At 36.9% G+C, this 14,918-nt stretch overlaps 1 protein-coding gene across 1 annotated transcript in view; it reads right to left on the reverse strand.

The window, feature by feature from the left end:
• Window positions 1-13,836, reverse strand: part of Dora (Dorado) — a 33,109-nt gene extending 19,273 nt beyond the window's left edge. Inside the window, exon 1 of the mRNA XM_065233022.1 lies at window positions 13,353-13,836. The gene's annotated coding sequence lies outside the window, so the exon portion shown is untranslated. The remainder of the gene's footprint in view (window positions 1-13,352) is intronic.
• Window positions 13,837-14,918: the final 1,082 nt, after the last annotated feature.

Raw genomic sequence — 14,918 nt, forward strand, 5'->3', positions numbered from 1 at the left:
CCGACTGGGATTGAACCCAGGCCTGCTGGGGTGAGAGGTAATCACGCTTACCACTACACCACCGGCGCCGTTAAGCCAAGACAAGCTTGGAATGCGCAGGCATTGTTTTCATTTTCTTCTGTCGTTTCGCTTTTTCTCATCATCGTACTGCAGAAGTCTTCACTGTTTTCGTTGTGTTTTTCATTATCAGCAGCGACCATTACTGGTGATTATTGTTTGCCATGGCTCTACCTCTCACTGCGTGACAAAACGTTCTGTCAGCGATAGTCGGTTGATGCGTTGACGAGTGTCGAGTGAGTGGCATGATATTGTGCATCACTGGCTGGTATCCTACTATTCACACTATTTCATGTTTAACACAGAGCTTCAAGGTGACTATGATAATGTTAAAGATCCCGAAGTCTATGAATCGCAATTATCACAACGTTTAAATCACTTGGTCAATCAACGGTTAATAAGACTAAGGTTAAACGATGGAAGAAGTAGAATCCATTATAAAATCTCAAAGTGGCTGTATCCTGATAATCTAGTCCAGTCCAAGGTTCTTGACATTTTTTCAAGATCCAGAAACTTAGTTTTTCCCGAAGAGAGAACGAATTATATTTCTTTCCGATTTGGCATCGAAATTAACAGGCTTTCCCTGGATCTATCTCGGTAATTTCGATTCCCCGACTTTCTCCCGGTTTACTTATTTGCGGGTTTACCCAGGGCGACCATGTGACAAACATGAGATGGACAAAAACATTGTGGATCTCCCAGGAGAGGAATAATTAAAATCAGATTATATTGCTACTTTCACAATTACTTATTTTTATTGATTGCAGTGATTTTGAGTGCATAAAAGTTAATGATCAAATACGGACAAATTCATTTACTCGAGCGAGCAGCAAAATATACATGCTTGGATGTCAAAAGATAGCTGAACGAGTGTTAATTTTGTCAAGCAGATAACGCGCACAGTGGTCGGAGATAGAAAAAATACGAACTTAATTGAATTGTGTATGCCCTAGTGGCATAATCAAAAAAGTGTCTTTAGAGGAATTGTTCACATATGTATTCCCTACAATTCAACCATTTAAACAAATCTTTGATCACGTCTTCCTTCGGAAGGGAAGTACAGCCGTTGCTCCCCGGTCTATGAGTTGATGTAGATAAGTAGGGTCCAGGTGTGGCAACTGCTTCCCTGGTTTCGGTAGTATTGGCACTCAGTACGGAAAACAAGATCGCCGGAAAACCAATCAAAGCTTTCGATGCCAAACCATTTTTTGCATTAGTGTAATTGTGTGGCAAGTACAATCATATACTCTATGCCCAGGGAAGTCGACAAATTTTCCAACTTGAAAAATTCCTAGACCGAACCGGTAATCGAACCTAGCCCTCTCCAGTATAGGCTTTGTAGCTGCGCCTTTACCGACTGAGCTATGGAAGGCCCCATCAGCCATGACATGCTTGGGTTGAGTTGCCACACTGATATTTGAGTGATGTGTTCAAATGGTGTTGAGCTGATCGAAAGCAAATTTTCTTACCTCTAATTGGGCGTTAAAATAATTGATAGAGCCGGAGATAGGGTAGAGAACTACTTCGGCCTAATCGCCCATTTTGGACCTATCGAGCAGAAAACTTCAAATAAATCCATGATTTCAGAGTTAACAAGTCAATTGGGCGTTTGGTACGATACTTTAGTTAATAAGCTACGGAACGAAGTCAATGAGAACGCGTGATATGAAGGTTTGCATCCATAATTCTCAAAAACAAAAGAAGCGCCGATCGAATCATTTTTATCTTCATCCGATAGGCCGAAGTGAATTCATTGACGTTTCAATGGCGTTTCAATGCGTTAGGCCGAGTTTAGAATCCGTAGACCGAGTTTGGCATCAAGAAGCAGTGTTAGACTTTTGACAATATCTCAACGATTGGTTTCTCTTTATCAAATCTTACGGTACATACGGAAAGGTAAATAAATTTGGAAGCCATCAGTAACAATAACATTCCGTTTGGTGGTGAACTTTGCTAGATTAAGAAATACTAAGTGCGGGTTGTGCTTAATAGACCGGAAATGGGGCAGTTAACCCTATTTGTATTTTATTAAAAAAAATAAACGTTTTTATAAGTGAAATTTAATTTTTTTAACTTTCTTTAAAAAATTATGCCTACTCCTGTCAGTAACACTTATTTACGAAGAAAATTTCAGACACCTTCAGCCATAGGCCGGTAATAGATCCAGCAACCCTATGCTTTTGAAAAATATAAGTAGCAGCTATGACCGTGAAAGTAACCTTTCATTCACTTAACAAGACGGAAAGGAGACTATCATACCCGTACCTCAATTAGGACATTCAAGAGCTCGTCACTTTTGTTTGCATTACTCTTATGCTCTATGTGTACAATGCAATTATCTTTAAAAAGAACGTGAAAGTGTAGACTTAGATAGATGTCAGATACTTTTGTCGTAAAGAAAACATGTTGAGGCCGTTATAGCTAGCCTATTGCAGTGTGCGTGAGCCTTTAACTTTGAATAATATGTTAATAAAATATGATGGTTTCAATGTTTTGCACGGCGTTCGGCCGTTCGGTATGGGAGATAACTTTTTTATTTTCCGAACAACATTCTTTTTTTCAAACAGGTACGGGATCCAGCAATCATATCAATAATTTGATTCTTGGCAAAAAAAAACAGAACTTTTGCACGTGGGAATCCCCGATACTTATACAGTCAACACTTTCTTAGTCGATAGTAAAGAGACGATTTCAAAATTCCTTTATATTAGCCAAAAACGTAAAAATCTTTTATGGGGACGGCTCCGGCGTAGTGGTGGTTCAAACGAGTTTAAATCTCACCCCGGACAAGTCACGAATGATCCAAAAAAAAATGATAATAATAATAATACTAAAAACAAAAAGAAATAACAGGGTGACCGCTGAATTTAAAAAAAAAATCCCGTTTTTTCTCGGTTGCCCACCATATTTTTCCCAGTTTGTTGCATACAACAAATGTCATGGAAGATCTTGCAATATACTGCAGCGAACAAGCAAGTTTTTTTGTTTCAGGATGCATGTTTTGCACAAAACTTTCCCGAAATGATTGGCGCAATGCAAATGGGGAAACAAACTTTGCTCTAAATATAAGTTAACATAAAAATTACAAATTATTTAAAAAACCACATTACAGAATCTGTTCATGTCGGAAACATTGCGAATTCAGCATACTTTTCATGCAAATCTGTAATAATCTTTGGAATCTTCTGGTCTTAGAGTTGCCTCTATGGTAGTGCTCAACCTTTTGGCTCAGCTCTGGTACTATCTTCGGTCCCAACATAGGAAAATTCACGAACTCCTCATTTTATCTGTCAAACTTTCATAGCGAATCAAAACAAGCATAGTATAGTACTTGTGCTTGTGATCTAAAAGTAAACGTGTTACAAGTACTTTTGAATTTGACCTATACCTATTTGTTATATCTTAGTTCGACCTAGGTGACACCTTCAAGTGACTAAAATGCTTCATTTTGAAGTTAGTTTCTTAGCTGATATTTAAATTATATAGGGTATATGCTCCAACTACTTTCACACGTTTCCACTATGTCACACCACAAAAATACGTATGAGTATGTCACAATAGAAGCACGCCACAGTGGAAATCCCGAGCCATAGTTCAAACACTTATCCCAAATCAAGATGAAGCAGATATAAGATTAGTTACAATACCATGTACAAAAATGGTGTTTACAGGGTGTCTACTCAATCCAAGGAATCAACTTCGCTGAGTTTTCCAGGTTTTTCTAAGTCGGATGTAAAAAATTCCAGGTGCATACAAATTATACACATTATTATTTTATCAATTTATCTATCTGGAATCCCTTTTATGTACTTATTGATTTATGTTATTTTCGGTTGTTCAAACTTGGGCGTTGGTACTTATAAGTCGGCACAGCAAAAAAGTTATTGAATATTACAGCAGAACAGATGCACATAGGTTGTTTAATATTAAATTGTACAATTTATGTTTAGTAAATGCACCAGTAGTGGAGGTTCGTTAGTACAATGTACTTCTATAGCGGCTTAGGGAGACTCTATAAGCCACCATGGGAACACATTGCACTAAAATACCTCCACTATTGGTGCATTTATCCTACACATAATTTGCGAAAATAAATTATATCCATGGGTGTAATATTGTATTTGGTGTTTGCAATCACATTAGTTATTCATACAGTAGCATGCATTACGTCAATCAATATTACATTCTTTTTTGGTATTTTTGTAGTATTTTTTTAATTCAAGAATATAAATACAAGTAAGAAACCTGTCTATACCATTTCAATAAAACGATATATCGAAATTTGATAACAATATGCTTTCAAAAACAAAATATCATTTTGATAATATGTTTGAGTCCAACTCCGTTTGGAAGATCGAGACAGAATAAATCATGGTTTCACATGTCTAAAATCTCTTAAAGTCCGTTTAGACTATCTGATTTCTTGGTCTGATTTTGACCGCCGCCATAATGAAAAATCTGCTCGAATTTACTTTCGACACACTTTGTCGAACTGTCAATTTAGATTTCAAAACAAAACTGTATCAGGAATCAAAAGTAAATACTTCCATCATGAATTACCGGAAAATTGCTCTAGTTTCGGCAGACATATTTGCTTTTATTATTTTAAATAAACTGAGAAAGAGAAGGTGAACTTTGTGGAGTAGGAAATGGTTGCTCAGGAGGAACACATGGATCTGGCTCATCTTGTCCTTCAAGAGCTGCGATATGAAGATGAAAATGGATTTCAAAACTTCGCAAGGATGTCGATACCAACTTTAGACAAGCTAGTGAGAAAAGTTCTCACTAGATCTACATGATTCCTTGAGTTCTGAAAATTTCAGTTAACAACTCAATTAATTATATGATTTGAGTAGTAGCTATACTGAAGATCCGAGAGATGTCGCCCCTTCAGTGGTAGGAAAATCATTTTTGCAGTATGGAGAATATCAGAAAATCCACGATTGGTGACTAAACATGCTTCCACAGAAGGAAACAAATAAACGAGTGTTTACCTTATCACCATAGTAATGTACTCGTTTAATTTTTGTGCATCTAAAACTGCTCATAAAGACGATAATGAATAAAAACTGAAAATTTTCATGCATTTCCAAATGGTTTCCTACCATTCCCATACATTCGAAAGTGAATGGCCCTCTGGACGTGGATGATGTCAAAAACAACAAAACATGATTAATTCTGCAAGGTCTTCAAACCGTCTGACGTCCTTGAAGTTTTGTTTCTGTTCTCCGGTAAAATCTCTTTAAAGATCAACAATCTTTCCTGACAATCTGCAAATTTCTCGGTAGCTCTACAGATTTCTTTGAAGTTCTGTGTGTTCTTCAGAAGTTCTGCAAATGTTCCTAAAAATCTACAAAGTTCCTGAATCCCTGAAGATTTAAGATCCTTGAAGATCAACAATTATCTCTGATGTTCACAAAATGTCTAATAATCTACAAACTTCTCGAAAGTTCTGTAATTTTCTCTGCAGATTTTCATGATTCAATTAATACCTGCAAATATCTCTGAACATCTATACAATTTTCTAAAGATCTAAAAGATTATCTAGAAATTTTTTAGCTTTCCGAAGTATTTTGAAGTTTTTCTAATTTTTCTGAAGCTGTGAAAATATCTCTAAAGATCAGCGAACTTACCTGAAGTTCTGTATATGTCTTTTTAAATCCAAGAACCGCAGTAAAATTCTGAAAATTTATTTAAACATCTGCTTATTTTTGAGTATATTTACGATCTACCCTCTGAACTTTTCTGAAGTTCCTAAAATTTATTTCAAATTCTGTAAAGTTTTCTGAAGTAATGTTTTTCTGCTCTAAAGATCTACGATCTGCCCTGAAGTTCAATAAATTTCACAGTAGATCTCCGAACTTTTCTAAAGTTCTTTAAGGTTCAATTTACTTTGATACATTTTTGAAAAATTCAAATGCATTTTTTTTCGACGCATCATTTTAGATTGCAAAAAGCTCGCGTCATTCTAATATTTTTGCTATTTTACACAAACTGACGCGGGCTTTTTGCAATCTCAAATGATGCGTCGAAAAAAACTGCATTTGAATTCTTCGAAAATTCACCAAAGTAAATTGAGCCTTAAATTTCTTTGTGGATTCTTGACCTAAAGATCGGCGAAATTTCCCGAAGATCTGTGAGTTTTGCTGAAGTTTTTCTAAAAACGTACGAACTTTCTGACGTTCTACAGACTTCTCTTAAGGTCTACGGACTTCTTTGAAGTTCTTTAAATCTATCTATTTCCGACTTCCATGGAGTTCTGCAAAATATTGTACTTTAGTACTTCGCTGCGATTTGTTTTTGGAATTGAGGTGCTTTTCTGACATTTAACGTATTTTTCTGAAGATCTCACATTTGTGTGAAACTGTGAAACTTTCTGTCAACTTCCTGCAAATATCTTTAAAGTTCTGTAAAGTTGTCTTAAGCTCCGTAGCTCTATTCCCAAGGTCTACAAAAAAACGTGAGGCTCAATATATTTCCCAGTAGATCTACAAACTTCTCTGATGTTTGTTCTGAAGATTTGAAAATTTCATTAAAGATTACCTTAAGTTGTTAAAATATATCTGAAAATGTTTGAGCTTCCTTGAAGTTTTAAATGTCTCTCTCAAGATCTACAAATTTTCCTGAAATCGTGTAAATATTTTTTTTTAAATCGCCGAACTTCCCTGAAGTTCTGCAATTTTTACTGAAGATCCATTAACATTTCTGAGATTCTTGTGATTTTTTTCAAAAGACCTGTAATTTTTTTCAAAGTTCTGTAGCTTTGTTCTGAAGATCTACGAACTTTTCTGATGTGAAATACTTTATATTTCACTGTAGATTCTTGGACTTGTCTGAAGTTATGCGAATTTCCCTGAAGAGTTGCAAAATTTCGCTTATAGTTTTAAAAATTGATTTGAAATTATTTTTGCTTGCTTGAAGTTTTGAAAATTTCTTTGAACATTTATCTGAAGATCTACGACCTCTTTTGTGATTTTGTTTTTATGAATTTCTGTTAATTACTTTTAATTTGTTTGTAGTTCTGTTCTCAAGATCTATGAACTACCCTGAAGCTCAACAAATTTCTCTGTAGATCTCCGACCCTCTCTGAAGCTCAAAAAAAAAATCTATTTAGGCTCTCAGACCTGCTGTCTGGCATGCTTATTCTTATACAATACATGCTTCGTATGCTTCCTTTTGACGGTTGCCAGTCTCTCTTCTTCGGCTGTTTCATTTTTACGACCATTTTGATACTCCACATACAAATCAGTGAAGAGCGAACGTGACAAGACTCTCTGAATGAACTTGTCTCGTTCGCACACGTTGTCTTAGCTGTCAGATGCTTGTCAAGTTCAGTGTCCTTAAGAAACGTTTCGAGAAACTGAACGAAAAACTTCTTTTGAATTACGAATGAAGTGATAATTGGAAAATTCCCTGAGTGGAACCAAAATTCCCTGAATATTCCAGGTTTTTCCAGAAAAAATAAAATTCCCTGTAAATTCCCGGTTTTCCATGTTTTTCCAGATAGTAGACACCCTGGTTTAACATTGTTCCCTGAGTAATAGTTCCATGAAAAGCTTGTCACGCAAATAGAAGGAGTAATGTTGGGCACTTTCTGAAATATTTCAATAGTATAATTCCCTTGCAAACCCCAAATAATTCTATCTGCGTAAAAATAAATAAAATAAGATTGATTTGCGGCAAAACCCGCCAGTATCGCATCCAACGTCAGTCCCTATACGTGAGCGTACTACGACGAGGCTCTCAAACAAAGGAGTAACAAGTGTGATACCAACAATCAATACGAAACTAACGATTTTAAATTGTCTCACTGCTTGACTAGCCTATTGGTCCCAAACAAATCGATTAACGTACCCCATTCTAATATAAATTCCAGTACACTATGTTTGTTTTGATTTGCTATGCAAGTTGACTGATAAAATGAGGAGTTCGTGGATTTTCCTATGTTTCGAGGGGTGCATCGATTAGCTTGGGACCGAAGATAGTAGCAGAGCTGAGCCAAAAAGTTGAGCTCATTTCTTCGGGACCTTCTGGTATTAGAGTTGCTTATATAGTGATACTATCAATGCTGGACTAGATCTTTGGTTTTCTCATGTAGTGGTTCATCAGAGAGGGGAAGCTTAGCAACGCTGGCCATAAACCTACCGTCTCACTATAAATCATGAAATTAAGCCCGCCCACCAACAGCAAGGTACAAAAACTAGCCAAGGGAAGGGAAAGTAAATTGAAAGCTTGTTTAAAACTAAAATATTTATGTTTGAATTAAATTCAAAAGCATGTCTATTTCAACAACTTAGGATTTGGGTAAACGTTTTTTAGCGTGTCATGTATTTTTATTTCCTTCTTGTTACATTCGGAAAAAGATGCCCCAGCTTTGCTCAACTCAACAGAAAACGGTCCGAAAGAGGCAAAACCTAAGATGGATCCGGAAACCAGCTCAGCTCGACAAAACCGGCGGAACCACACAGTATCAACTTCACTCAGTCGTTTCTGATGCCGACCCCTGTATCATCCTCCTCTACACCGACTACACGTGACTTCGAAAGAACAACGAAAATCCGAAATGGATTCTGAATCCATTCCAGATCCTCCTCTGACACCCAACGTAGAAAGAAACCGGTATGAGGACCAGTGGCAGAAACGGCAAAACGACGCCAATATCACACATTTTCACCGGTTCCACTGAACTTTAACCCCCGGATACTCACCCCGACGGGTCCTCGCATCCCGGACCAGAACCCCAATATCCACAGGTCACCCTTAATCGCACCCGAAAAAGAGCAGGACTTTAGATAGAAGATTTTTTTTTCATTTCTTTGCGTTTTATTTTGCTTTACCCTGCAATCAACTACTAAAATAATTTCAAAATATGTATGTTTATTTTAAGCATGAAAATCATGTTTAAAATAAACATACACTGGAGTCGCTTTTTACGCTGGTGATACGTCCCGCGTAAAAAAACCGCATAAATTCCGAATTTATAACGATAAACGATAACGATAAACCGCGTAAATTCTGAAATCCGCGTAAAAAAAAACCGTGTAAATTCCGAAATCAGTGTAAAAAAAAAAACCGCGTAAAAAGCGACTCCAGTGTATTTATTCTTGTTCGCATAGCTGTCAAACCAAGCAAAAACAATTACGTTCATTTTCAACACAAATATTTAAAAAATAAAATAAACGTTACGGGGGCGACCCCGGCGTAGTGGTTAACATCCATGCCTCTCACGCCAAAGTCACGAGTTCAAATCTCACCCCCGGACAAGTCACAAATGACCCAAGAGTGTTAAAGTGGCTATAAAATAAAATAAAAAATAAATATATAAATAAACGTTACATTATTTTTATTTTAAACGTTGATTTCACATGACTGCAAACATAGACTACGTTTGAAATCAACCTAGTTTATTTTAGTGGCCAGAACACACTGAGTTTACGTTTAAATTTACCTCAAATATTTTTGTTTCGACGATAGTTTTTTCTGCGTGTACTAGTAATCCTATATAAAGAGATTCGCGGCCATCTTGAGCCAATTGCGCAGCGAGAACTGTCCAAATATGAGCCAAACGAGCATTCTGATTAGAAAATATTCAGAGAATTTCTTAATCAGTTGAAAAGTATTGTAATCGGAGTGAAATAAATTCAAACAAAACTTTTATAAATACAAAATAAATAAATAAATATTATAGCAGGAAAATAATTATGTTAATATAAAAGAGTTTTAAGCATAGTTAACAATTTTATAATATATTGTGAATGAATAGTTTTTATAAATTTTTCTGTTCAGTTAATATTGCTGATTGCATCTGAAACTGGACAGCCCCAACAATGCAAAATGTGTGATAAAAGTGTAGGTTCCGTCAAATCGTTTGGTGTTTTCGGAGCACTCATTCCCTTCCATCATAACGAATAAGTGCACCGAAGACACCAAGAGGATCAGAAGAAAACTCGCACTTTCATCACCCTTTTTAATACGTAAAAAAGCCAAGGGGTACCCGCATAAACGCGAACCATAACTTGACCTTACCGACAATAATTATAAATTGTTTATAATCCCTCCTAAACTTTAACTGAAATGATTATGGAACTTTACATGAACGTTTGTGTGATAAAGTTTTAACCTTATGTATTATTGTTTTTTGAAAGCGGACCTCAAAATTCTTGTTTTCTCCATACATTTTCGAAAAGAGAACAATATTAGAACGTTTTTACTTATGGTTTGAGAACATTAATGGTTATGGTTATGATAGTCAGTAAGGTCCATTAATGGTTTTGTATTATCGCTCAACTTTACGTGGAATATATCGTGAATTGGTAATCAGTAATTTACAGGCAACCAATTCGCGATATATTCCACATAAAGTTGATCGATGTTATAAAACTATTCATGGACCTTACTGACTACCATAACCATTACCATTAAAGTTCTCAAACCATAAGTTAAAAGGTTCTAATATAGTCCTCCTCCCGAAAATATATGGAGAAAACAAGAATTTTGAATGGTAATGGTTCTTAACAACTCATTATTTGTAAGGTCCGCTTCCAAAAAACCATAATACATAAGGTTAAAACTTTATCATTAAACGTTCTTGTAAAGTTCCATAACAATTTCAGTTGAAGTTTAGCAGGGATTATAAACAATTTTTAACCATTTTTGGTAAGGTCAATTTATGGTTCGCGTTTATGCGTGTAGGTCACTCCGTACACCAATCTTGGGTAATCTTTTTTAATCAGTGTGCCGATTGGGAGGCACACCGATGACCGGCACGGTCATAGAGCAAGCTGTGATTGTTTGTAAAATATCCATCCCGACAACCCGGTATTTCTGACACCTTGAATGTTTTGGTATGAAACCTAAGTAAAAACGGGATTGAGTATGACGCGGGAAGTCGCGGGTGTGCGAAATTGTGGTCTTTTGTGTTCATATGATAGTAAAAGTTCTATGTTTTAGGATTTTATAGTGCCTTCAAAGGCAGACCAGAAACCTAGCCTTGCATGATATGAAAAAGCTCGGTGAAAAGCAACGGTCTATCATCGGCCGTTGGAACCGGTGGGGAACATTGTTCGAGCATCGAGACTCGGTTCGAGACCGACTATAGAGGATGATGAATATGATTTCTGTAGTTTGTTTTGTGTGCAGCATTATTTGAATTAAGGGTAGGCATCCTTTTCAGCTGCGTACCAATTTACAGTAAGTATCTGGAAAAATCGTGTCTTGGAAATAATAGAAGAGTACCGGAGTCATGTTTGATTGGGTCGTATCAAATATATTATATGTATTAACAATATGATCCACTATATCGCTTAGCTGGCGAACCGAATTTTTAGCGATGAAGGGCCTCTGTGGCTAAAAAGGCTACATGTATTTTGAAAATTTGCATTTTCATGCAACATAATAATTGTAGTTAATGAAAATAATTTGACTTTTATGTTTTAATAAGTGCTATATTCGCGCCCCTCGATGTAGTTGGATGATAGTTACTGACCTTTTTCAACGCTAGTTGGTGCGTGAAGTAATATTTTTCGGGTCGCCATTGCAATGTTTGGAAAAGGCATAAATTGATCATATTGTTAATATAATATATTTAGTCGTATGTAACATTTTTGTCAATTAGAGAAACTAGGGGTCTCGGGGCCTCCCTTAGCTCAGCCGGTAAAGGCGCAGCTACAAAGCAAGACCATGCTGGAGGTGGCTGGGTTCAATTCCCGGTCCGGTCTAGGAATTTTTCGGGTTGGAAAATTTCTCGACTTCCCTGGGCATAGAAGTATGATTGGACTTGCCACACAATTATACCAATGCAAAAATGGTACAGGCATCGAAAGCTCTCAATTAATAACTGTGGAAGTGCATCTAGAACACTAAGTTGAGAGCACGCAATAAGCTAATATGCGATATGCAATAAGCTTGAAATGCGAAAAAAAAAGAAGAAGGTGTTTTGTTTTGGTGAACAAAAAATTGTTTCTATTTTCAATGAAATAGATAATTCTTTCAGATAATAAACGCAAATTCCCATTTACTAAATCTCAGGATTGTTCCTATCGACTAAGTAAGGTATTGATAGCGTTCCTGATAAAATATAAACGTTTTTTAACCAATCAATATTATACGACCTTTTGCATGCCGTGGTGTTAAATTCGACCGTGCGCATTTTAGCGATTTAAAAATGTATTATAATGAGTAATACCTCACGAAAAGCGTAGTTATCATTTTGAGCACAACGGTTTTACATTGAAGATTTGCAAAATTTGCACGCTTCTGTTTAATTTTGTACATACGACGATTGACACTTCCGTAGAAGTTAGGTGTTGTATGTAACATTGAGCTATGTTTTGATCGGTTGGCACATACTACAAATACATTTTTAATGAGCAAATGAAACAAACATGAGGTAGCGGATCCAAATTTTGTCTCTAGGAAGAGTAAGCAGAGCAGTGTCTGGTAGCATTAAAATATCAATTTTTTTTTAATTTTGTTACATACGACCCAATCAAAAGGATTCCAGAGTAGACCAATTCTTGATTACTTTTTCGAAGGGACGTATCAGTTTTTGTAAACAATGCATTTCAAGACCAACAATTGAAATGGCCTTAACTCCAAACCTTGTGAGGCCATTTTCTCGCGAGCCGAAGTCCGCAAAGGCAAACTAAAATAATGAACAGGTAGGGGAAATTCTCCTATAGCCGATTGTTGTTTAGGTTTGCGAATGAAGGTTTCGGCGAGAAAATGGCTTTACAAGGTTTGTTTACAAAATGGAGTTAAGGCCATTTTAATTGTTGGTCTTGATTTGATCTTCGGTTTGGCGTACCTGGTAGCTCGTCCACGCATACTAACACCACTATCAGGTAAAGGAAAAATTCCCCTATCTGATGGTAGTATTAACATGCATGGCCGAGCTACTAGTTACACCAAATCGACGGTCAAATGCATTGTTTACAAAAGCTGATATGTCCCTTCGAAAAAAATAATCGAGAATTCAGTGCCAACATTTCAAAGGGGCGTAATTGCTTTTGTAAACAATGACTTTAGCCGTCAATTTCTCGAGAATGAAATCTTACCCCTCCAAAATGACAATGCTAACTGGTAGAGGAAATATTTATCTACCTGCTGGAGTCATTATTTTTCATGAGTGCGCTTTTATTCACGAGAAATCGACGGCTAAAGCCATTGTTTACAAATGCAATTACGCCCCTTTGAAATGTTGGCACTGAATTGTTAATTAATAGTTGGAAAAAGGGAATGAAGATGCGTGGCAACCTACGTGAATGACAACAATGCTACATTTCAAATTGACTTACCTCCTTCGACAGCTCTGCGGTTTCCATTGAATCCAAATATAATAGTCGTGCCAGTGGGTTTCTTCCAGCCGCGCCAGTTATTACACACACTTTCCGGTTCCGAACTCCAGCTGCACAAGGAATCTTCTTCGAACCGATCTGAATCTTCGAAGCTGAACCGATCGCACTCCTCATTATTAGCGTTCGCGTTTTGGTTGTTCTGATTCTGCTGCTGGTTGTTGTTATTATTCCCATTGTTGTTGTTGTTGTTGTTGTTGTTGTTGCCGTTGTTGTTACCAGTGTTGTTTGCATTCCACTCATGCGGGTTTGCACCAGCAGCTGCAGCTTCCGGTGGGGCATTTTGATTGTTGCTGGCCCCACCACCAGCAGCTGATGTTTCTTGATTATTGTTTGGCTGTTCTTGTTGTTGTTGTTGCGCTTGCTCCCGCTGTGGTGGCCTCTCCGGGCCACCCCCAGCAGTGTTCGAAGCGTTTGCCAGCTTCGTCTACGCTGATCGATAATCTTTTTGCACAATCACCAAACAGAACAGACACTGCGAGGGGACAACACACTCACACACAATCGATTTCACCTTTCCGAATATTGAGGAATCTTGTGGATCTACACTGTGGCTCAGACGGACAAAGTTTGTCTGCTTTCTTCCCTACAGCACAGGAGCGCTAGCAATTAGCATTCACTCGCACTTTTTTCTTCTTCTCTGGGACACAAAATTCCAGCACTGTATAATCGATTCAGCTACCTTTTTTCGATTAATTTACACACTACGGTTCACACAAAACAGCTGAAGCCATAGCCAAAGTCTCAGAACTTCACACACAAAAAGAACATCTATTAATTTCTTGGCTCACGCACTCGATGCTGCTGGTGGCCTCTCATAAACCAGCCATCGAATGAAGAGGCCAGTGCTGCCGGATTCCGATATCGATTTTATGGAATCGTATTGTATTAGAGTACTATTTTATCAGTCTTGTTAATTTTAATTTTGGAATACTGCTGCTATTGATCATTAATATTTGTTACAACTGAGAGATACCTATATTAAGTTTTCCACCCTGGAAAACTGCCAACCGTGTCTGTGGAAAGGTTTTATTGCGCTTGAAGATAATATTTTTTCGTAATAACATAGGGACAAAAGGAACAGAACCGTCCAACTAGCGGAAGAAATAATCTTTTGGCCCAACATTAAGTTTTTCAGTAATCTTATCGAAGCTCCAAAGGTTAGACTATGAACAATAATCCTAATTGGTTGAACTTTAGAAAAAGTAATAATGAAAAAAACATTACCGGATAGTTCAATGGGGCAATGTTATTATGTTTATGGTTCTTCTTGGTTTTGACGCTCTTACACGAGCTGGTGGCTGCTCTCAGCATTTACTTTTACTTTAATAGTCTAAGGGCCGATTTATTCATTTGCGCTGAGGCCTTACACTGGGTTTAACTATATTAAGAAATCGGTTATAACTTGTGCTTTATGTCAAGCTATCATATGGCACTTGATCGACATGATTTTTTTTGTTTGTTAAGCAAAGGTGAATGGTGCTCGTCCAATCCAAGATCAAACTTTCT

The sequence above is a fragment of the Ochlerotatus camptorhynchus genome, unplaced genomic scaffold (genome assembly GCF_037179485.1).
Source record: "Ochlerotatus camptorhynchus isolate MF236.1 unplaced genomic scaffold, CSIRO-AGI_Acam_v1.1 ptg000383l, whole genome shotgun sequence".
Lineage (NCBI taxonomy): Eukaryota > Metazoa > Arthropoda > Insecta > Diptera > Culicidae > Ochlerotatus > Ochlerotatus camptorhynchus.